The sequence below is a fragment of the Heliangelus exortis genome, chromosome 2 (genome assembly GCF_036169615.1).
Source record: "Heliangelus exortis chromosome 2, bHelExo1.hap1, whole genome shotgun sequence".
Classification (NCBI taxonomy): Eukaryota; Metazoa; Chordata; class Aves; order Apodiformes; family Trochilidae; genus Heliangelus; species Heliangelus exortis.
In genome coordinates this window covers 61,101,910-61,126,552 of record NC_092423.1, presented here as the reverse complement: position 1 = coordinate 61,126,552, position 24,643 = coordinate 61,101,910, and the positions used below count along the sequence as shown (strand labels likewise).

Below are 24,643 nucleotides of genomic sequence, written 5' to 3'. Positions count from 1 at the left end.
CAAAATCAGGTAACACCAGGGTGACAGATTCACTTTAGAATCGGAAGTAATTAAGAGGATAAGAAACATAGGTCTGCACAACAACCTTACTCTTAAACCACGCAAGCATTACAGCTCTTCATGTAAAGCATCAAAAATCTTCATAATTCCCTGCAGTGTCAAAAGCATTTTCTTGAGACCTCCTTGCCTCTGCAGATTGTGAAGCATGGAATGAAAGGAACTTTATCCCTTTTCCTGAGATATCAGGTTCTTACACCAGCTACCCTGCTTCTCAGCACCTTCAGGCAATTAAAACCCAAAGCCCATTGCAGATGAACTGGACTAACGAGTTCCTTTGAGCCTGCCTTCCCTCTGTAGCAGATCTTTTGCTCTGAGAAATACCACTGATGACCCCCAGAGCAGCTGTGATGTTGAGGTGCCATGGGACATTTTACCTATAAGCACTGCCCTGGTCAAATACTGCGTAAGCATCACTCCTGATATACCTCTATATTCAAGGACACTGTTAATTTTCTGCTGGTCAAATTGCAGAGGACTGAAGTCATGGCACATGCTCATTTCCTCAGCTAGATCGCAGAAAACAGTATATGCACAGGAAATACAAGAAGCCTCTATTTCATAAATAACTACAGGCTTGTCAATCTGACCTTGCTGCCAGGGAATATTATGGAGGAGATCACCCCGAGTGCCAACAAGGTGGTCAGGTAGGGCCAGCATGGGTTTCTGAAAGGCAGTGTATAGTTTTAGGCAATAGCTGGGTGATAGGTGCTCTGTTACCCCTCACTACCCTCCCAGGGGAAGACAAAAGGAAAATAAGGGAGCAAGACATTAAGGCAGGAAAAAAGCTAGAACAGGTTTAATAAAATAATTAATAAAAATAAACATATGCAAATATGGGACCCAAACTCCTCAGATGATAACTACATGCCAATGAGAAAAGCCCTAGATTGGACTCAGCAGCACATAAAGGTGCCTGAGTCCAGAGTCCCAGCAACAGTTCACAAAAAAACCCAATCAAAAAACCTCCCACCCAAACCAAAACCCCATCCCAAACAAAAAAATCAACCCAATCTTGGAGGTGCTACATCACTCCTACTCAGGGAAACAGGGGAAGGTGACCTGTTTTGATGAACAATATTCTTCTCCAGTGAGAAAACATAATACAGGAACATCACCAACACAAGGGAGAGATTACAAACTAACCTCAACCCATCCAGCAGACCAGTCAGAAAAGGTTTTCCTGAGGAGCCATTTTATACTGAGCATTATGGGTAGAAACACTGTGATTGGTCCATTTGGGTCACCCAACCCATTCTCTTCTCCCCACAAAAACAGCTCCTCATCCATTGTAACTACCCCAGCCCAGCAGCAGCTCTGGTTAGCATAGGCAATTTTTATCCTGGTACTCCCAAACCAGGACATCCTGCTTGGCTAACCTGATTTCCTATTATAAAGTGACCTGCTTAGTAGATGAAGGAAAAGGTGTGCATGTTGTCTCTCTCAACTTTAGTAAAGTTTTTGATGCTGTTTCCCAAGGCATTCTCTTGAAAAAAATGGATGGGTGTGCTCTTTGCTGGGTAAAAAACTGGTTGCATGGCTAGGCCCAAAGAATTGCAATGAATGGAGTCAAGTCCAGCTGGCAGCCCATCACAAGTGGTGTTCCCCAGGGCTTAGTTTTTGGGGCTAGTTCTGTTTAATATCTTTATCAGTGACCTAGAGTACCTTCAGTACGTTTGCAGATGACACTAAGTTGGGTGGGAATGTGGGGTAGGAAGGCTCTACAGAGTGACCTGGACAGGCTGGATTGGTGGGTCAAGGCCAATTGTATGAGGTTCAACAAAGCCAAGTGTCAGTTCCTGCACTTGGGTCACAACAATCCCATGCAGCAGTACAGGCTTGGGGAAGAGTGGCTGGAAAGCTGACCAGAGGAAAAGGACCTGGGGGATGCTGGCTCACGACTGGTTGAATATGAGCCAGCAGTGTTCCCAGATGTAGAAGATGGCCAACAGCATCCTGGTTTGCATCAGAAATAGTGTGGCCAGAAGGACTACAGAAGTGACTGTCCCCCTATAATCAGCACTGGTGAGGCCACACCTTGAATATTGTGTTCAGTTTTGGGCACTTCACTACAAGAAAGATACTGGAGTGTTTCCAGAGAAGAGCAACAAAGCTGGATCACACTAGTGGCTTGTAGTCACCCTGTGCCCTACTCTACCTCCAGGAACATTTGCCTACTCCCATATTTCTTGACTGGAGGAAAAAGTCATGGCTCCCCACCTGACCTTGTGGCCTATTTTTACAGTGCAGTTCCTCAAGCACAGTTTATTGATGTAGGGACTATTTCTTCTGGCAGAGCTTCAGCTGGTAGGCAGTATGGGGGCTATAAAACTATACCATAAGGTACAGGTTTTTTTGCTTCATGGATGCCATGAAATCCAGAATCTGATGTGGAAAATAACTACCTTTAGGGAAGAAAGCCTGCCTATCTTGAACAACAATTCTTTCCAATATAAATTCAAAAGATCTGACCTTTAATGTTTCATACATTTGTTGACATCAAAGCATGAAGGGTGAAACCTGAGAGGTGTGTTAAGGAAGTTTTCACCCATCAGTAGTCTGCTGGACTCCAGCTCCACACAATCCCAATCAGCAGATCCAACCCTCCACAACCTGGCTGAGCAGCAGCCAAACTGTCTGTGAGTGGGCTCTGGTGTTATTTAGAAAGGAAATAACCACAGCTGGCATTAACTGAGTTTCCATTTAGGAAGTTTCACTGGAGAAAATGCCAAATCAGCCCCAGTACTGAAAAAGCTCCAAAAGATGATACACTGGTGGGTAAGTGTGATGTGGTTCATGAAACTGCTGCCTGTGGAGATGAGATTTACTCTCCAGAAGCATCAATTCACATCGCTGAGATTTTAAATAGATTCTGTAGGCACTTAGTGAAGAGGAAGGTTGTGGCTGATCATGCTAATACGAGTAAGGTATTGGCTGGTCAGGTGGCCATCCAACTAAAGAAGGCTACTGCATCTCTTAAAGAGTCCCTACATGCCTGTAAGATAGCTGCAAAGAAGGACTGAGGATTTTGCTCTTTTTACCCCCTGGAGGATTTTACCTGACAATTTCAGTGTGATGAAATTACTGATGACATCATTCAGATACAAAGGAACTTCACTGTTTGATTCAGAAGAATGCTGAAGATCCTTGACTGCATCCAGAGGAGAGCAAGAAAGCAGATGAAGAGGCTGGAAGACATGTCTTTTGCAGAGTGGCTGAGGACATTGGGCTTGACTTGTTTGGAGAGAAGGTTGAGGGGTCACCTCACTGCTCTCTCCAGCTTCCTTCAGAGGGGAAGTGGAAAGGGAGATGCTGAGCTCTTCTCCCTGGGATGCAGTGAAATGATGCATGGGAATGGCTCAGAGCTGCATCCCCCAGGGGAGGTTTGACTTGACATTAAGAAACGTTTCTTTACCAGGAGGGTAGTCAAGCCCTGAAAGAGGCTTCCTAGAGAGGTGGTCAATGTCCCATGTCTGTCAGTGTTTAAGAGACATTCTGACAACAGTGCTAATAACATGTTTTAACTCTTTGTCAGCCCTGAAGTGGTCAGTCAATTGAACTTGATGATCATTATGTGGCCCTTATGACTCTTATCTCCCATTACATTCCACTCTGTTCCACCTACAACACAGTTCAGGGATGGAGGCCCAGGCCTGAGCTGAAATGGGGCTCTTGAGTCCATGGAAAGAGGTGTGAGTAGAGGTACCAAGACAGGCGGATCATGACCATTACACCTATCAGTGTTCTCATGGCCCTGACATCCACCCTGGAGCATTGACCTGTCTATCTTTAGGTATCCCAGTGAGGCACCTCATCTAGTCTGACTTCTCTATACCACCCATGTCATATATTCAGATTCACTTGCAGAATATAGTGTGGAAATATTTTGATTACTAGATATTGTGATGATCCCACTGCAGGTCTCACTACCTGACCCTCTCTGGAGAAGTATGAGAGTTCACATTTCAAGAGGACTGACACAGGACTGCATCTCCTCACTGCACTAGAGGTTTCAGATGAAACCCCATGTTTCTTCTTCGGGCCTTCATGGCCTGCAGGATTTTGCTCTAAGTAGACCACATTCTCACTTTAATCCCATGAGTCGCAAAGCTTGCTGGGTCATTCTGAGACCAAGTCACCTTTTGATTCTTCTCTTTAACCTCCTTCCCACATATCTGCATAGTAGCTCAGTGAACTATCTGCAGTGTCAGTCTATCCAAGCTCTGTTTCCACTATGTAAACAAAGTACATTTAAAAACTGTAGAGTCAGTGCTGCATGCTAGCTGCCTGTGTTCCTTGGAAAATATTTGCACTGTTATTGACATGAAGGTTCTCTTTGTAATTTGTATGCTGCTTTTAGCTTTTCAGGATTCCTTCCCTCTTAGGCTTCTCTAAAGAAATGGGCTGCACAGCCTAATATGAGCTTTCAGCTGAGCCCCAGTCCAGTACTTTTCTGTATTAGGCGAAAATGTTGTTTTCATTACCAATCTTTAATCCTAAAGAAAAAAAAAAAAATAAATCCCTGCAACTGAAACTGTTTCTCATAAACTCCACATTGCATAAACATGTGCTCCAGGTCCTGGGAACCACAGCCAGTCCACACATGGACTGCACCACAAAAGCAACAGCTCACAGTGGTCAGGCCAGGGCTGAACAAGGACATGTTCACTTTTAGGGACAGATGGTATCTATTTAGCTAAACATTCTTGTACTAAGGCTGTTTTAATGCTCAGATCATTTTTATCAGTTTCTTATCACATTTGGGAGCCCAGCATGCTTCTGAGGGAGGCTGTGTAAGTGCTTCCCAGAAGGTGCTGCAGTTTCAGGGTTCAAGGCAACATATCAGCATGAAGTGTGTGGATGTGGAGGGGAATAGAGGGTTTAAAACCAACCCCATGCCATTTTTGCTGATTTTGAAATGTTCTTGGATGGTTTACCAGGTAAAATACAGATCGAAGAATGTGGGAGGTGTCTTTCATCCATACCCTATATACTCATCACACTTTCATATTCAGGGCCAGACTGTGCACTGTTTGTAGGCTGACCTGGAGGAGGTCTGCCAGTGCTCTGAACAACTCAGAGATGCCTCACTGGCATCTGTAGCATGATCCTAAGCCCCAGCTATCCTGGCTCACATCTGATTGCAAAATTCAGTGTAGACATGCAACTTAGCATGGCACCCACTCCTAAGAATGCTTTCCTTCCCAGATACTTCTGTTGTGAGGACAAGGTGTTACTCATCCTCACTGTGCCTGTCAGAGGGTGCCTTCCTGTTAGACTGTCAGGGAGAGCTGTCATCTGAAACCTCCAGTGCAGTGAGGTGATGCAGTCCTGTGTCAGCCCTCTTGAACTGTGAAAAAACCACATGTGAAACTCTCAGCATGACATCTGCACAGTGTAAGCATGCACCGAGGCACCTTGATGTGAAGAATGGGAGGGTGCTCGGAGAGAGCAGAGAGGAAAGTGTGGGACACCTATGGAAGGCAAAGAAAAGTCTCTCTCTCTTGCTTGCTTTTTCTTTCTTCACTAGGGAACTGCCTCACACAGGACTACAATAACAAGCACTGGCAGGCTGCCCAGCATCACTGTACTCTGGTTGTAAGTGAACTATCAGGCTCAAGCAATCTTCTGGGAAAAGTTCACACCAAATGTATGTTATGTTTTCTCCTCGTTGTGGCTTTTTTTTTTTTCCAAACCAGTCTTTTATTTTTTCCATGTTGCATTATGGATTTCTTTAAGATCCCCAGGAGCTTCCCTTGTAAAAAATAAACAACAAATAATCAAAGAGATCTGGGTTTTTTTAAGTAACAGAGATAAACTAGTAATCCTCCTTTCAGAGACAGCCCTCGGAATAAAGCCAGAGCACAACTCATTACATGGTGGGGTTTTCTCCTCTTGGAAATTTGTTTACTTTTTTTTTTCTTTCCTCAGATGAAACCAAAAAGTTAAGTGAGACAAAGAAGTGCTTTGTTTAAATGCTATCATTATCTATGTGATGTACATATTCCATGGAGTAGAAACCAAAGCAGGACAGACTTTACAAATGAAATGCAGTAAAAGGAAAAATGTTCCAAACATGTGGTTTTACATGATAGTCCAGGTCACGTCAAAGATTCCAACTGTAATGCTCACTGTAAATTTGATGGGAATGCAAAGATTTTATTATAAGAACACGAATCCATAGCACTTGAAGCGCAATTGGGAAGAGTTTCTTGTTCTGTGCTGAAGGCAATAATAACATGCATTGTTTTATTTTTTACTGTTTCCCAATGTGGCTTTTAAGGAGTCATAAAAAGACAAATTTTTGAAGTTCACAAAAACTATGAACACAATGGACATAACTTATTTGACAAACCAGACCACGGACAGACAGCTGCATAAAAAATATAGGCCGCCCACCTATATATAACTGGCCCAAATATATATTCCCCATTGCCCTGCAAATGCAGGTACTGTGAATTTATAATTTATTGTTCTTTTCACTAATTAATTTTATTGCATTAGTGCCTGGAGACCATTACTAACCTCTGTACTGCATTATGTGAGGTGTTGTTCTTATGTATAGGAAGTTTCTGCCTCAAAAGGCTTAGGAGGTTAACTTAGGTTGTTCTGCAGATGTGATGGCACTGTACAGAAAGCAAACTCACAGCAAACAAGAAGCAGCTTATTCAGTTTTAATTTGCAGTGGTGCTGAGAACCTGTAACTCCTGGAGATCCCAGTAGGAGTTTTGGGTGTTCAGCACTTTTGAAAGCCAGACTGAAGTTTCTTGCTACACTTCTGACAAAAGGTCCTTAGAAATTAGAGACAGAAAAGATTTATGAGGTTATCAGGCCAAATTTATCCCAGAAGAAAACCCATTGAAGTCATTGAAATTTCATTTGGGATGGATTTACCACAGAGGGATTGCTCCCTATAGTACATTTAGAAGTGCTTTGTCCTATACATTTTTAATTAGCTCTACATTAGTCAAGGTACTGTACCATTGTTTCAATCAGCTACCCTTGCAGAGAATGGTCTCTCGCTGTCCTTGTCCATGTTTTCCCTCCCACCTCCATCCCTTTCTGCCTCCTTCTCAACCCTCATTACTTTATGTCTAATTTGGCTAATGAATTTCTCAGACAGAGCCTTCTTTCATGTTTGAGAAGGACCTAGCCCCCATTGAGGTTAAAAGAAAAAAGCAATGACCACAAAGCAAAACAAGACCAGGAAGAGGGAACAAATTCTTCTTTTGAGAAAAGCAAAGGTGTTTATAGGGCCTCAAGCTTTTCTTTCTCACTCCATCAACCCATAGGTAGCTTGGCTACAGTTTTTCACTACATATTCTGCATCAAGATGGACAGAGCATTTAAAACTTGAATTTCATCACTGACTTACTGCATTGCTACAGCAAGTGGCTTCACTTTTCAACCCTCTGCTTTACCACTATTGCAATAGCCATAGTTATGAACATGTAAAGAACTTCTCAAATTGCTTCACAGAAATCAGGAAAGCATTTTGAGCTACATCATGGAAAAGCACAATAACACAAGGCAAAAGACTGTTTGCATCAGAACTACTGTCTTCTTTCTTTCTTTTTAAGCATTCAGACACCAACGTACATCTTTTCTCTGAGTCTTACCCAGATACTTAGTTTTTTACCTCCTCTATTGAAAGTTCTAACAAGGGAATTTGTAGCCTAGGCATGCTTTCAGTCACATAATTACAACTAAAACAACTGTGTCAAGGCTAACTGCAGAAACTGTGGGTTCAGTGCTGCCTTTTGCCAAAGAAAATAATGTCCACAACTAAGACACTAACTCTAAAACCACATTGGACAAGTTACTAAATCCCATCCACGTAAAGATGTGTGTGCTCATTTCTGAGTCACTCTATCATTTGACCACGCAAGAAGCAAGAGAGCATGCTTGAGGAATGTCAGGAAGACCAGGACGTAATTAAAAAATAGCCATGTTTTCAATTTTTTTTAATGCTCTTCTACAACAGGCACACACTCACTTTAAAATTAACCACAGAGCCTCATTAAGTATCTCCTGATTGTACCAGGAGGGTTCTATGTTGTCATCCTGTGGTCGTTTCATCAGCTACGGCTTTTCATGTAAGAATATGCTGCATGCACGTCACAGCATGGGATCTCATCACAGACAACTGCTCTCAGCCTGTGAACACAGATTTTATTCCCCCTCCCTGCCAAAATGGTGACAGAAGGGCATATTATTAAATTACTCATGCATGCTCTCCAAGACAGGGTCCACACGTCCACTTGTTTCTTATGGCTTGGGCTATTTTTGGGGGGTGATCAAATAGGATGCTTGTTAAAGAAGGAGAAAGCTTCACCATAGACTTCTCTGGAAAGATGAGAACATTCAGAGCAGGAACAGAAGAAAATCTAGGTATGGTAAATTTATAATCACAAAACTATTTGTGATTTATTTAGCCCTCACTGTGAAGATCCATAAGCTAAGCTCTTCTGCTCCACTCTGAGGCCATGGATCCAAAACCTAATTGTGGTAGCCACCCCTAATGTACTGAAGAAGGTGAAAACAACTTAATGTTATTAAAGCCTTTATCTAAGTTAGATCTGCAGTAGTGGTTACATTTCCTTCAGGGGACAGAAGAGGGAAAACCAGGAGGAAGATGAAGGAAGAAGTATAAACTTTTAGCTCTACTTAAACATTACAATTATTAAATCACTTCAGCCCAAATCATCCCACAGTTCCTACAAAATCCTCTCATGGACCAAACCAAAGCATGAAACATATCTTGTATCTGGCAGGCAATCACCATACATGCATTCTCACTGCCCTCAGAGGCACCTGCATTCTTTGATCACAGTCCTTTTATGTGCTTCACTGTATACAAAAGACCAAGCCAGCAATTAGCCATTCTAGCACCGGGTCCTGAGATTGCTGCAAATGCTTCAGCCCTTTAATGAATTCCTAAATAGAAGGAAGTTGCAAACAAAGTTCAGCTTGTGTATTTTATGCCAGGTTCCCACAGTACTGTAGGTTCTTAGAGCTTAATTAATGACACTTGCATCCTGTATGCCTTCCAGAGTTTTAGTGGAAATGTTACTGGTCACTTCAAACTGACATCTTTTGGACAATTGTCCTCAGAATATTGGGCAACTTTCCCCAGTCTTTGGAAGGGAAAAACAAAACTTTGCTGCTAATCATGACTCATCTATATCAAAAGGATGGACAGAAACCGGAGGGACAAAACATGTATCATTTAAAGAAAACTACACATCAGAAACTCTATGCATTGTATAGGAACCAAAAGGGGAGATGAAAATGAAAACCACAGCCTAATATACCAGCATTTGGGAACTCTGCCAATGCTTCTAATTAAAATTTTGTACTAATCTCTTCAGGGAATCCAAGAAATTCTTTCAGAAAATGGAACATTCTTCTGTGCACATCCAACTACTTATCCTGTAAGAGGGAATATAAAGGAGATTGTATACGATCAGACAGAGGTCAGTGGAGTGGAAAGGACAGTGTGAAAGCTACAGGAAATGAGCCATCTATGAATGAAAATACTGGAATTCCTTCTTGAACCCTGACTCACATAATGTATGATTTTGCTGGTCTTAGTCTAAGTATCATTACATCAATGGAAAGACTTCATTAATTTTAGTGGGGTTTTAATCAGCTCCCCAGTCAGAAGAATGCAAAATACATATTTAAAATTTCAAGGTATGTCAACCTGTCCTTTCGCTTCTTTTTCTTTTGTCCTGTTAGAGAGCTTGGTGAGACAGCTTGAGATGAGTAAGAAGAGTACAAGCTGGACTGGAGAGGGTCTAAGACTGCACCTCTGACATTGCCTTGCAGGCAATTAACACCACATTCAGTGCTGTTAGAGATGAAAGGAAGGAAAGCATTGGTAATTGGTTGTTAACTGGAGAGGGAAGGGATGCTAGTAGAAAAGTACTTCTGAGAAGGGGAAGACCAACTCTGCTCTCATGTTAGTAAAAAAGAGCCAGAGTAAGATTTTATGAAGAAAAATGTCATGGGTCACAGGTGTGAAGGAGAGGGGAATGGAGCAACTGTACAAGGCTTGGTTAGACTCTCATTCACCTGGATGAAAGTAGAGATAAGATGGGTAGGAGGCATAAGGAAGGCCACAGCAATGAAACTGCATCATACTTGATCAGTTTTCTCTTTGAAGATGCCAGCAGGGTCCTGTAAGGAAAAATAAATGTAGGCCACAGAATGAAAATATCTAAGATTCTTTTCGCCTGGCTCTGAAATGAGTAAATCTTGTTTAGCTATGCAACTGAGTCACTTAAGTCAAGCAGTCCTGAGGTCAAGTTACACAAATCTAAGGCTTTTTTTTTTTTGGCCAGTGGGTAGCCACAAAGCTTAATCATTGATCGTCTTACAACTTTCCATAGCCCCTGACACTCAGTCAGACTTGCTGAACCTAGCTAAAGGAAAATAGAGGCACAAGCATTTCTGGCATCCACCTTTTGCATGGCTTTAAATGATTACATGCAAATCAAGACACTGGGGACTCAGTTCTCTCAGTTAAGTCTCCTGAGCCAGCAAGATCTGAACTCAAACAGCACTTCAGCTTGGATCCACTTGTCATTTCCTGAGCTTTCCCTCTTCTCCCCAGCTTAGAAACAAACAAAAGTTCCACTCTGATACCTCTTCTAAAGGTTCTTTCTGTGACTAAGCCATTTATGTGTCTATATTACTTGTAATTCTCTGATGTCAAATGAGATAACAGAGATAATCCTCCTAAAGGATTTGTGGCATTACAGATTACAGCTTCCATTCGTATGCTGTATGCATTGCCTTCAAGAGGCCTTAAGTGATGCTATAAGATCTCTCTGTTCAGATTATAAGATATTTGCATTCAGCAATGCCTTCTTGTAGGTTTAGAAATACCAACAACCCAACTAAGAGACCAACTGTTCAGATCTTGTTGTTCTCGTAGTCCACAGAAAGATAAAATACTATTGTGGTCCATGGGACCACAGGAAGATTTAAACAATTTTCCTTCTACCTCTTCACCTGCCATTTTACTATAAAATAAAATGTTTGCTTAGCAGGAAGAACAATTTATTCCAGAAAGAAGTCTTTGTTGTTTCTGCCATAGCTTGTTCAAGCCACAAAGGTACTTAATTACTGTGCCTTTTTTCTTTCTTCCCCCCACAGTATCTAAACTCCTGTTGAGACAACCAGCAGGAATCTTGACACTGGGTTTTACTTACAGCTCAAAGGCTTACCTAGGGCTTAAATACTTTTGTGTATCTGTTTGAATGTACCCTCACCGGGCACCTCTCAGGAAAAAGCTGACTAGTTACAGCCAAACTGCTGCTCCAGAACCCTGTTTCTCCATCAGAATGAATACGGCGTTAATACTTCCAGGAGGAAATAATACTTGGAAGATGTTTAGCTGTGTTTCCTGCTGTGCAAAGCATGCTCTTCTGATGAAGAAACAGAATAATTTGGGGAAACACAGAGGAGCTATGTTCAGCAACTTCACAATATAACTGTTCTGATACAAGGCCAACCCTGGCACCCAAGCTTGGAAAACAATATAGCTGTTCTCTGTGATACTGGATGGTATGAAACACTATTCAGAGAAAAGTATATCCTGCTTAGCACGTGTGGCATATTCCTAGTGGAAATGTGGCTGATGATAAATTCAGGTGACATTAACACAGATGGCACGTACAAGGCTCTTTTGCCTAATTATTAGTGTATTTATGTTTATTGAATCTTGCAATTATAATTTTTTAATTTCCTTTCCTGTGAGAGCATTTGATAGAGTGGTGGAATTTCTGTTTGCTCTCCAACGATGTCAATCTTTACAGAAAAATCTGTGTTTTCTAGCCTCACCCACATTGACATTTTGCCTACTGCAGTTGAGCTCCTGAATGGATCAGCAATATTAAAACAACAAAAGCTATTCCCAGTATGAAACAATGATCTACACTTTCAAAGAAGTCTAGGATCCTCTTGATTTCAACTACTTGAAAAGAAAGAGTAAAATATGTAGCATAATTCTGCTACATACAAGAAGGCAAACACCTAAAGGAAGTACACCTTTAGCAGCTTGTGTCTGCAAGATTTAGGATGTCACAGATCTCTGCTGTTTGTTGTCTTTCTGACTCCCCTGGCTGTGTTGAAATCACCACTGTGACAGCCAAGATGAAGTAGCTGACTGTGCAAGCACTCCTCATCCTTTCCAATACACAGCAAAACTACTTAGCTTAAATCACCACTGACGGGAACTAACTTCTTAAACAGGTCTGAACTTGATCCTGCTTGAACACATCTGACTGTGCCCCAGATTGCCTAGTTCAGCTCAAAGCCAGCACATGTACCCTATTATCAGCAGCAGCAGCTCTACATCAGTCAGCAGCTGGCAGACGGGCCCTTGGGGACTTTTCTAGTCAAGGCTAGTGCAGTCCTATGGCTGCTTCAATATATTCTCTGTGGGCAAAACAGGATGTATCTCTGAGCAAATGTTCTTATTGCACAAGAGGTGTCATTGATAGCAGGAAAGAGACAATGCTTAGGAGCTGGATATGTTGTTCAGACATCATTCCAGTCTTTTTGCGTAGTCTGATTACAGCCCTTCAATTTGGACTGCCATCGTGCTGCCACTGCTTACTTTGAGTACACAGAAAACGTCTGAAATCCCTTTTTTCACCCTTCTTTAAAGGGTGAATTGAACTGTATCTCAGTGTCTGAAGTTCTAGAGTTTGTGACATTCTCTTAATGTAGATTCCGGCTTATTTATACCCAAATACATACAGGTCTGTCTACATAAACAGGTACATCCATGTTACCCGTCTTTTCAGGCACTACATACTTTTCAGGCATACGTACATACTTCTCACTATTAGTCCATTCAGTTTCCCCACTACATTTCCAGGTCATAACCCCACTGTTGTTAGCAATACTTAGCCCTTGACTCCCCGGCAGTATTTCTTCAGCAGTGGCAGACAGGGCTGTTAAGCAACCAGGAAATCTAAAACAAAGGAAAACTGTTACGAGGGGAATGTGGAACAGGCAGAGGAAAGAGTGGAACTAACAGACTAAAGGCCCAAGGGAAATAAATGAAGAGAGGCTGAGAATAAGGACAGCAAAATTTTGGAACATTTGTTTTGAGTACAGGCAGCAGAGTGCAGCAGCAGTCAGTACTGCAAGGGACGGTGTTAAATCACGCAGGAGTTCACCTGTTGTGCAAGTACAGCACCAACATGGGCCTAAAGGTCTTAGCATCCCATGTTCAACAACAAAACTAAGCCCAAAGACAGAATACATGACTAACTGGAGGGATTTATTTGCTAAACTTGGATGTCTCTCTTGGATACCCAAAGTCTCTCCCACCTATGATACATCTACCAGCCCCGTGCCAGTATCTGTTACCACAGATCTCTACGTTTAGGCTGCTGAATGCTAACCATTGTGTTCTCGTTTAGACATTAACCCCTTCTCCTCATCCTCAAAGTGGGACAATAAACAGGGACCAACTCCAAACAATTTGAGGTAGAAAAGCTCTGTGATGACCACCGATGGGTCTAACCCAGAGTAGTGGGCAGCTCAGCTCCCCGTCTGGCTCAGCTCGGCCAGGTGGTCACCTTTAAGAAATTACAGAAACCTCTGCTCCCTGTAACACGTGTCTGACACAAGCTGTGTGCAGCTGAGCACTGTCATTTCCCACAGTCACAGCTGTTGAACTTAGAAGAAACAGCATCATCAAACACCAGGCATCCCCTATTACCATAACCACACAATCGAAGCTTTGCCACAACACAGCCTTTTTCCCCTGCCCATCCTGTCTGCTTTTACCCCGTCTCTTTCAGTCACTGCCATTCCCTGAAGCTCTTAAGTTGCCGTGACGGGAATGTCCGAGGAGATGAGATAGAAGCACCTTCAGCAAACCAATAAACTAATAAAGCAATAAAAAGGCAAAGTGAGAGAACAAGGGGGACATGAGCTGCTGGGAGGCTTGAAGGCCAGCCCATAGAGTCACTCAGTCTAGACTCCAGATGTGGACGCAGAGCCTCAGTGAGTGCAATACGGGACTGCGTAAATATCTCAGCCAGATGTCTCAGAGCCCAAGCTACAAATCCTCACAAATGGTGACAGAGTTGGCTGTTGCTGTTTGCCTAGCTCTGCTTCCAAGAGAATCAGTGGTCATTCAGTCAGCAGCAGTTCATTCTTGCTGCCAGATGCAAGGGAAAAGCAGGCTCAGAGTTGCAGTTAGTCTCACAGCAAACTCAGCAGTCGGTGGATGGGTCATGGAGCCCTCTGTGGGTACTGAGGTTAGCTCAAAATAGCAGTCTGGGGAACAAGCTGAAAAGGTTATAGTAAACATAAAAGCACATGATCCTAAACTCATAAACAAACTAAAGTAATGGGCTGCCACGTTAGGCAACTGAATACAAATTTAAATCTTCAAGACTCCTCCTGTTTGGTCAACTAAACTTACAGATACTTAAAGTTACATGATGGAATTACCTTACATTTCATCTGATGGAGACATGCAGCAGCTTGATGCTTGAATCTTCACTTCCACAAGCTGAGCATTCTTTTGCCTGACTTATGTCTTCCCAGAACCTGTCTCCTAGGTGGGCACCTCACGGAAAGCACCTGGAGGAAACATGATCACCTTCCCATCAATTGGCAGCTGGATCTGTCCCTTAGGAGGCTGGAGATTAATTTCAGCTCCCTCTTCTGCCTGAGTTAGACCAGACAACCAAGCTTATCTATCCCAGGAAACATCTCTAACCACTAGGCTATAGGGTATTTTAAACCAAAGCTTTTCCAGTCTCTTGGATTTATTCCATACTCCATAAAAAAAATGAAGTGTTTATTACAGCAGGGGATAGGACCAGGGCTTTACAGTGCAAGTCCTTATATAATCCACCCTGTCATTGGCCCAATTTAAGATATATCAATTTATGACCCAGATTCTCTTGAGCAAGTCACCTAAAATTGGAACTGGATGAATAATTTATGAGATGATCTGTAAGCAAAAGCCAAGTTGGGTTACTCCATTTCACAGGGATAACACTATTTATAATTTTTTGTTAAGACATAAGCCATGAGCATGTTTTAGGATGCCCAATAATTGTCCCAGGAATTGCAGGACTGTTTCATTCTCCTCTTTTAGAGTGACAATAGCAAAGTGACTCAGTATAAAACATGAGTTTTTGATCCAAGCAGCCCAGAAAAACTAGATGAAGAGACGTGCTACTATATCAATCTCTTGTTCCTCTAGGTGCACTTGCACCCTGATGTTGGTCTCATTGGAAAAGTTTCTACAAAGACCATTGTTCCTCTTTCCTCTTCAGACACAGGCTCACCGAGATAACTTGGAATCAAAAAAGATCAAGTTAAATCACATTACTTCATACTTGCCACAGAATAAGAGCTCACATTTGAGCAGCAGCTGATGCAGGGTGAGCAGTTAAGCTGCTATGGCAAACCACGTCACACTGTGAGTCCCCTCTCAGTCACTTTTCTCTCATTCCCAATATCCCAAGGGAGGTCAGACCTGACAAAAGATGTTCTGAGCAACACCGGGCTCCCACAGTGGTGCATTTCCTGTAAAGGCTGCAGGGGCTTACTCTAATTTATAACTCTACCACATCTGATACTCAAACCATTGCTGGGAACTACAAACTCTAAACAAGTTGTTTCTCAAGCTGCCACATTCAACCCTGGGTCTAAATCAGATTTATCTGAACTGGTAGGAGTACAGTTTAAATGTTTAATCAATTTCCTCCCTATCCTGAACAAAATTACCCCCAAAAACATAGTATAGGAAGGGCTGTTCTGGACACATACATCCTTTTCCTTGTTATTCTGCGCCATCTCAAGAGAAAAAGCATTGAGTATAAGTCTAAACAAGAGTTAACTCCCAGATCTAAACAAGTATCTTGAACCATTTATTCAGAGCACATCGTGCTGTTCTTCCACCTCTTTGGTAATGAATGCACAGCATCACCATGACTGAAAGTTAAAGGGGATATGTCTTCTGGCAGTGGCCTCCAGGTCCTTTACACTGGTTTATCCAGCAATTATGTTGGCATTTTGGAGTTTTTCCCAGGATCTTCTATGGCCAGGGATGCTACTGGCCATTTTATTAAATGTCAATGCACATTGCTGATTAATTTTTGAAAAAAATCAACCTTTTAATATTTTTTCCTCCAGTTTCACATCAAAAGCACATCTATTTCAAGCTCTTTTCAGAGGCGGACCTTACTTTTTGAATGAAACAGCATGAAAGAATTGTACTTGTAACCCTACTGTGTAACACTTTCACATACCAAGAGGTAGCAAATTTTCCTCATCTTGACCTCAAATCTGCATCAGTGTTGAAACACCTTTTTCAGCACAGGCTCAGTACTCACCTCTTGCTCAGAAATACCAGCTCCAGTGGGTAAACAGTTAATCAGCAAGAATATGGAAACATAACATAAGCAAAAGTTTTCTTATTGCTGTACAGATCTCAGAGACATCTGATGTCTTGCAGATCATTAAATGTAGGTGTCCAGATACAGTGTTGGAGGATGATGCTGAAATTTCAGAATCCTTATCTTTATTCCTGAAAAAAATCAGTCCCTCCAACCACAGATCACAGCACATTTCTGTGGAAGATCAGATTTATTTTTGCCATTCATGCAAATCCAATAGCCATCTGACAGCCTCAAAGCAGAAGTCCCTGATGCCTGTGGCCATGTCAAATTTTCGGGAAGACATGAGGACTCATTTTCAAGAATATGGTGTTTCATTGACTCTTTGACTCTCAAAGAATGTTTTGTCTTCCTCTCTGTTTTGTGAAGTGCTGTCAACACTTACAGTGAAGTTTATTGTAAATACACAATAATAACAACAGCGAGCATTCATCTCCAATTCAATTCCTATGTAAATTTATGTTAATATGTATGCAGATTAAGTCTGCCCCCCTTGGTCCTGGAAAGTTGTCAGAATGACACATGGGTTCTGAAAAGGTTGTGTACTGTGTGTGATCTGCTGTTTTTCTATAGCATTCAATAACTGGCAAACCAACAACAAGAGGTTGTGGAGATTTCTCTTATTTTTTGCTTTGTAAATCAGTGGAGTCTTCTGGACAGAGTTGGAAAAAAGTCTTTTAAACCCAATCTTTAAAACCATGAATGATCTGCTCATTTTTATTTCTCTTTGACAACAGAACAAATATTCACAGGTGGGCTATTTTGAGGAATGGTGTGCTACAAGGGGGTATTGCTAGGAAGCCTTCAAGAAGTGACAGGCCATCTTCTAGACAGAAAAGCATTTTTTCTCTCTAATGGTTAGTAACAGCTATACCAATGTTTAGATTTATGGATAGTCCTCCTCATTTTTTGCTGTATAAATTCATGCAGTCTCTAAGAGAGCCCAAAACATGACTTACCTTATTCTCTCCTTCTCAGCCTCGATTTTCTTTGTTTTAATATGGAAATACACTGACCTTCCACCTGTGTGTGCAGCCAGAGTCATTCTGAGCTCTCAAGTCACAGCAGGGGCAAGGTAGCTGGAGTGCTACCCTTGGCTGCTCTCTGCTTTCATGCCAGGGATGTTTGGCTTTGCCACCTTCTAGTACTTGGCAGTAAATAGAAATTAATCTTCAGTTCATCCCAGGGCTGAGTCCCTACAAGGCTCCCAAGCACACCTTAAATAATCACAACGGGACATAAATTGGGACTTCAAGAAATACATATGCTCTGTGCACAGGGATGAGTTTTCAGTAATCCAAAAGGGGAGGGGAAAATTGTTATCTCAAACAGCAGGCACTACAATTGTTGGCTAGGAAGATACACAAGAGAACATCAGTCCAATTTCCAGAAAGTATTTATACTCCTGCAGCTCACAGCTGAGGACCTGATCCTGACCTTTGATACACAAAACAGATTTGTTCTACAGCTGGAAACGGAGTTGCAGTGTTTGTTCTTGGAGGGTAAGATTATGCCCAGGGCTGATAAAGGTGGGAGCTGAGTCATCAGTTCTGAAGTAAGGAAGCAATCTGCTGACCAAAATCCCTTCTACTCTAATAAGACTTAATGGATATAAAAGGCCCTTGATTTTCAGAAAAAAATCCCCACCAAACAAGAATGGAACTATACCTCATACAGCCATAAGAAACTTCAGTCAACCACTTCATTCAGGCCGTTCAGCTGGTTTAAAGTCCTTTAGCACTGCACACAGTTTTGGGCACCACAGTATAAGAGGGACATCAAGGTGCTGGAGAGGGTCTAGAGAAAGACAACCAAGCTGATTAGGGGTCTGGAGAACAGACCTTATGAGGAGAGGCTGAGGGAACTGGGGCTGTTCAGCTTAGAGAAGAAGAGGCTTAGGGGAGACCTCATTGCTCTCTACAATTACCTGAAAGGAGGTGGCAGTGAGAGAGACGCTGCCCTCTTCTCTCTGGTGACTAGTGACAGGACAAGAGAAAATGGGGTAAAGCTCCACCAGGGTAGCTTCAGGTTAGATATTAGGAAAAATTTCTTCACAGAAAGAGCCATGAGGCATTGGAACAGGCTGCCCAGGGAGGTGGTGGGGGAACCATCCCTGGAGGTGTTCAACAGACAGGTAGATGAAGAGCTACAGTGGGTGGTTTAGTGGTTAGGGGCTGGAGAGTGGATGGTTGGACTTGATAATCTTAGAGGTTTTTTCCAACCTTGATCATTCTATGATTCTATGGGAAACTGACACTGAGAAAAAACCTTTCTGCTCCAAGCTCTTCTCATTTGACTCTGGTTTAGAGTGTTATTTCACTCTACTTTTCTTTTAAATCTCACTTTATTGAAGGCAATCTTAGCCCCAAGAGCAAAACAAATAAAATTGAAGCAATTAAAGCCTGGAAGGAATCTGTATTTTTTCTTTGAAATAGAGCCCCATGTCAGGCGGCTTTCCACATACCTTGTTCAGTGTAGGTTACATTATGTCATCCCATCAGGCCCATTCAAACAAGGTTGCAGAAGTATTGTGGCTGGAATCCAATGCTGCCTTCCTGCCTGCAGTAGCTGTTGGTGGTGATTTCATCTCAATCATTTTCTATCCCTCCACCTCTCATGCAGCTGCCTTGATAGGACCAAAGTGTAGCTTGTGGAATCTATATGGTAATCACAAAAATAGTTATTTCTGTTGAAAAATGGATTTAATTCCCCCTCGAAACCTTTGTGGATTGCCAACTGGGGGTGTGAAACCAGCTGGCAAAAGATGCATTCATTTCAATTTCACGACTTTCATATACTGCAGCTTCCTGACTTTAACTTGTTCCTCCCCTCTCTAATGAGAGCATCAAGGTCTTGATTAACACCCTTCACTTTAAACAAAGTTTTGAAGAAGCTTCTTTTCCTGGTAATTTCTCTGGGGATGTCTGGCAGCCTGCTCAATCCAGGGCAGCTGAATGTTTCTCCTTGCACAGCATGAGCATTCGTCAGAGAAAGTAAGAATCAGGCTTGGTAAAGATTTGTATCCCTGAGTACTCTGCAAGTAACTTGCACAACAGCGTGGGAAGGAAGCTTGAAAGTAGTGCTGGTAAAACAGTGAAAAACTAATTTCATCAGTGTTTTCAAAATGGTTAGGCTTGGAAAGGACTCTGGTTTATGTTTTTCAACTCTTCCAACCCTTTTCTTATAAAATATATCTTTTATTTACTAAAAATCCATTATATTATTTGCTATTTTTTTTAGGCCTAATTGGATCTGAGAGAGATGACTAGACAATGCCAGAGAATAGCCCGGTATCTTTTTAAACAGCTAATTACAGAAAAGTAAAAGGCTATATCTTGGGAAAGAGTTCTTCAAGCCAGGAAGAGCCACTTGAGTCAGAGTCTTCAAACAGTTGAAGAGTGATTTACGATGTAAGTATGGAAACACCCATGGAAGAGTACTATTTGGGTAATTAACGTGTGCAGATTACTGATTGCCATAAAGCATTTCATAAATTGTCTGCTACCAGCATTTGCACTGCTGCAAACTTGACAACCCCAGATGGCATGACTGAGGTAGGGTTAGACCAGAGTTCTTGTTTAACATTTAAATGAAGTTTTGCTTTGATTATGCTTATTTATAGGCTTGCTCTTGGCAGCCAGAAAGTTTCAGTTACATTCAGCCAAAGCATGAAAAAACAACCCTAAACAAAAGCTCTCATGAAGCTGATAGCATCACCCGACTACCAGAGCAAGCAAAAGAGAGTAAAAAATTCCAGGCATAGAAGTCAGAAGTCTTAGCTATCTGTCAGGAAAGAAATACACTGCATCTCATTTCTGCTATGTCTACTGATACTGTCTATGGAAAATCCAACAATCCAACACCAGTTGAAAAAGGGCTGCATTCATTGTCAATGCATTCCACCACTTTGGTGTCCCAACTTTCATGAGTTTATAAGATGTACAGTCATGGACTTTTCTATGTAATTAGAAGACAGTACCAGCTATTTCACCGTTGCCTTATAGAACCATCAGGTGATCCGTTCCTTTGTACATTAATTTCTCTCATTTTATTTCTTCAGCTATCAACAACTACTACAAATTTACCTTAAAGCAAACAGGGGCATATATCTCTATATATACCAATACACATGTGTGCATATGTATATATAGACAGACATACACACACACACAAAACCATATATACATATGAGTATATATGCAAAACCCAACAGTGAACAGGAGAGTTTACTGAAAAGCTAGAAAAAACTAACATATTCAGAGACAGGAGAAAAATAACACTTGATTGTGAAATATTACAGTTTGAATATTAGGTATCTTTCACATTTCCTCCTTCTGTCATAATTCTGTTTCTGTGTTTATGAAGTCTTCTTCAGGGAGACGGCAGTTTGGAAGATCCTGTTGAACTGGGATACTCAAAGATAATGATCTGACAAGTCTGTATAGTGGAAGCCAATAACTTTGGAATCAAATGACTGAAAAGAGCAAGCCTAAAGTAAAGCTTAGATGACAGCACACTCAGTGATGAGTGGTAATGGCTAAGTAGTCTTGTCTTTGAATGGAAGCTGGAAAGGACAAACATATTCATACTACCAGTGCCAGAATGGCAACTCAATGAGGTCACTGTGTGCATCCCCACCAGCTCCATGAAGCTTTGGTCCAACATGAAGACTTAATCCTGTGTTATAGTTTCTTATAATGTAATAACCTCCCTCCATACACTTTGGCTTCAAATAGCTGTATGGATGCAAACTTCAGTCAGGGAAGGGGTAGGACTGGGAGAGTAGAGAGTGCTTGAAAACTGATTTAGCAGGACTCCATCAGGGTTGGTGTCAACAATTCCATCCCTAAGACTTAAGAAAATGGTAGGTCTATAATAATCTCAATCTTCTCTCTTGATTCAAATTTAGGAATGTCTACAAAACTCTTAACAATGCATTCTTCTAATTTTCACCTAGGCAGCTCCAAGCTTAGTGAACAGAAAACAAAGAAAATCACTTGCAAGTAATTGCTGTATTGTGAGTCACGTTAAGATAATAAAAGCAACACTCTCCATCCAGAGAATATGTGAAGTGAAGCTTCATTCAGTCCTTGTACTAAGCAGAAAATTGATGGGAAGTGAAGCTGCTCTGCCTCTTCATGGAATGAACACACAACCAGAGTCAGAGTTCCCCTAATGGACTACTCTACTGGCAGGGATGGTGTGAGGTCCATGTAAGGATCAATACTAGAGATTTCTGTTGTAGTATCCCCTTAGTGCACTGCTAGTGGAAATATTATAATCTCAAGTTCCAGGCTCAAGTTATATATACCTTATCACTTCATTATGTACAAGAGACAACTGTTACACAAACCAATAAAGATGTACATATCCCAACACAGGAGACAAGAAAGACATACAAGTTCCACATGTAATTCAGACCAAAACATTAGCCAATGTGGAAAATATCCCAGGATCCTAACTCATAAAATGAGCACTTCAGAGCTTACAAAACAAAACAAAACAAAAGAAACAAAGACAAACAGGGAGAGGAGGGGAGTGGGAGAAAGAAGGAAAGGAAATTAAATACTACCCCAACATCTTGAAAGGAGGCACTTTTAACTCCGTGATTTCTTCCTGAATTCAGCAGGACTCTTTGCCTTGGTTGAATAGCAAATGCAGTTTCGTAAGTTCAAGACCTCTGTTACAGAACACAGTTTATTCCATAGCCAAAAGGCATTTTTACTTCCCCTGACAAGTGACGTGACTTCCCCCTTTTCTCACAAGATGGTTCTAATGGAGGGAAAGTATAGTTGGTGGGAAAGGAAGAACTCCCCATCTCCCCCCAAAAATCAGTGTCTTGTGTATTGTGAGTAGGTTTGGTTTTGGCTGTTCTGTCCTAAGCAGAACACTATAAAAATGATATGACATAGGCTCCTCCTCAAAAACATTATTTTGTGTCAGAGGATCTCAGAGCCCAAACATCTCCTATCAAGTACTTTATTCTCAGAAGAGCCTGGCTTTCTGCATGAGTCTTTTGTAGTCTGGCTGGATGTCATTACATAATTAAGCATATGAGCCAGGAGGTAGTCTTGAGCATGGTGATTTTACAATGTAAGATCAAAATGTTATTCTTCCTTTCAAAAGATCTAGTGCCATTTGTTGTAATACCTTCATGCAAGGGATCAAATATAGTATTGACTTTCATTATTACCTTTAAAGAGGTCAGTAAGCTTCTGGAATTCAGAAGACTTCTGGGGATATGAAGGCATATAAGGCCTCAGGGCTTGATGACTCATCTTGACCAGAAGCTTTGAAACATCACCTGCTGTCTGGATTGTTCCTGCTTGCTGCCTGGGATTTCAAAGTCTCTGTCTCTCTCTCTCTCCCTCTTTTCTCCCCTGAGGCATCAGTCTTACAGACATTACCAGATCAAGAGAAGAATGCAAAAGAAAGTAAAAGTGAGGAGACTGTGAGTTGGGAGCCCAGCTGGTATACATCTGCTTTGCTAAGCTTGAATTGAAAATGAGTATAATTACTCTTGTTCGGCGTGCATCCTACTGTGTTTAGTTATTGCATCACATGGAAAAGACAATGGGCATATCCTGTGGGTAGCTACACTGTGTTCAACACGAGTTAACTTACTGTTCAATACCCTAACACAGGTTGTTTTTCAGCCTTTCTGTGCCAATTTGTTCTTCAGACATGTTCAAATGGATTCCAGAGGAGACTGAGGGTGTCACTATGTGGAAACCCTGACAGAATTTAACAAACTTAAGAACTTAAGAAAAAAATCAATGTCATATCCATTTAGACTTAATACAAAGTTTCCATTTTTCAATAACATTGCCTGTATGTTGTAGAATAAACCTCCAAGAGTGCTTTTTGGCAGATGGTTAAATATTTAAGTAGTTGGCCACAGATTTTTAAAAGTTGAGATAATTAGAAGACTTGAAGCAGTTAATATTTATTAGTCACGAAGAGTTTGACAGATGGATGTTTTCCTACCCACACATTCTCTAGCAGAAAAAAATAAAGCCCTTATCTTTCCTTGTATATGAAGCAAGATTTTATATGAAGCAGAAGTAGAAGGCATGGACTTCCCAAGTTTCTCACTATGAGACACTGAGCTTGGTGGCTACCACTTAATTGGTTTGTACCAGGTAAGAATCATAGCCAGTTATATCACTGATGACAATCCTTTCTACTCATCCCCCTGCCTGCCACAGTTAATCCTATGCACCCGTTCTTTTTAATGCTGCACATGCATATATGCAAATATCATCACTAAGATGGCTTGTTGGCATTTATTTTAGTTTCTCTGAATGTAAGGGAGCCCAAGGGATTTCATACTGGGATGCATACTGACCACTCAGCAGTGCTATTAAGAAAAGAGAGGTAAAACAATGGAGATTCATCTCTTTCTAGCTAGCCAGCTACATAATATAACACTGGTGCTACTTCGACAGGCTAAATGCAGTCCTGATCCAGAGTCACCCCAGCACTGCCATCACGGGGACCCAGGGTAAGGCTCAGAAAGCAGCCTTGAAGACTGAGATGTGCCAGTGCCAGTTTTCTCTCAAAGAAGGTGGCACCTGTAGCTGGGCGATTCCCTGGCTTCACCCTCCCCTACTGTAGTCAGAAGAGATGAGCTGCTGAATCCACTATGGGGATTTTTATTTATCCCACAAAAATCTTTAAGGGCGATTCCTATTCTATACAAAAAGATAGGATGTTTGGTTTTTTTTCAGCTTTATTTGTTTGTATTAATTCTGAGGTATTTTTCCCAGTGCCTAATAAAATTCATGCTTTATCTCATTGTTATAGTGAGACCCTGGAGGACTGAAAAAGTAGTAGAGTTATGAGATACTATGAGATAGTATGACAACAAACTTTTAAATTAGCAAAGACTCAGAAGTTTCAGCCTTTCCTACACTTTCTCTGATTGCTAAAAAGCATGTTGGAGAAAGTCTGTTCAATTTTCAGTATCCTCCTCTTCAAGGATGGATCTAAAATCTGAGCCATAAGAGATCCAGCAAGATTCATAGCAAACCAGAAGACAAGACAAGGATAAAACCTAGCAGTGAAAAAAAGAAGCCTCAGCCTTTTTAAAAAACAACTATCACAGGATTCCTTTACACATCATAAAGAAACAGAACGGA

The 24,643-nt window shown here is 41.5% G+C and overlaps 1 long non-coding RNA gene across 2 annotated transcripts in view; it reads right to left on the bottom strand.

Annotated features, from left to right (window-relative positions):
- The window catches only part of LOC139792656 (uncharacterized), a 52,675-nt gene that overhangs the window by 17,751 nt on the left and 10,281 nt on the right, over positions 1-24,643 (bottom strand). Inside the window, exon 4 of one of the 2 annotated variants that reach the window (XR_011724332.1) lies at positions 18,967-19,159. The exons of the other annotated variant lie outside the window; for it this stretch is intronic. This is a non-coding gene — a long non-coding RNA (uncharacterized lncRNA). The remainder of the gene's footprint in view (positions 1-18,966; positions 19,160-24,643) is intronic. 2 annotated transcript variants of the gene reach the window in all.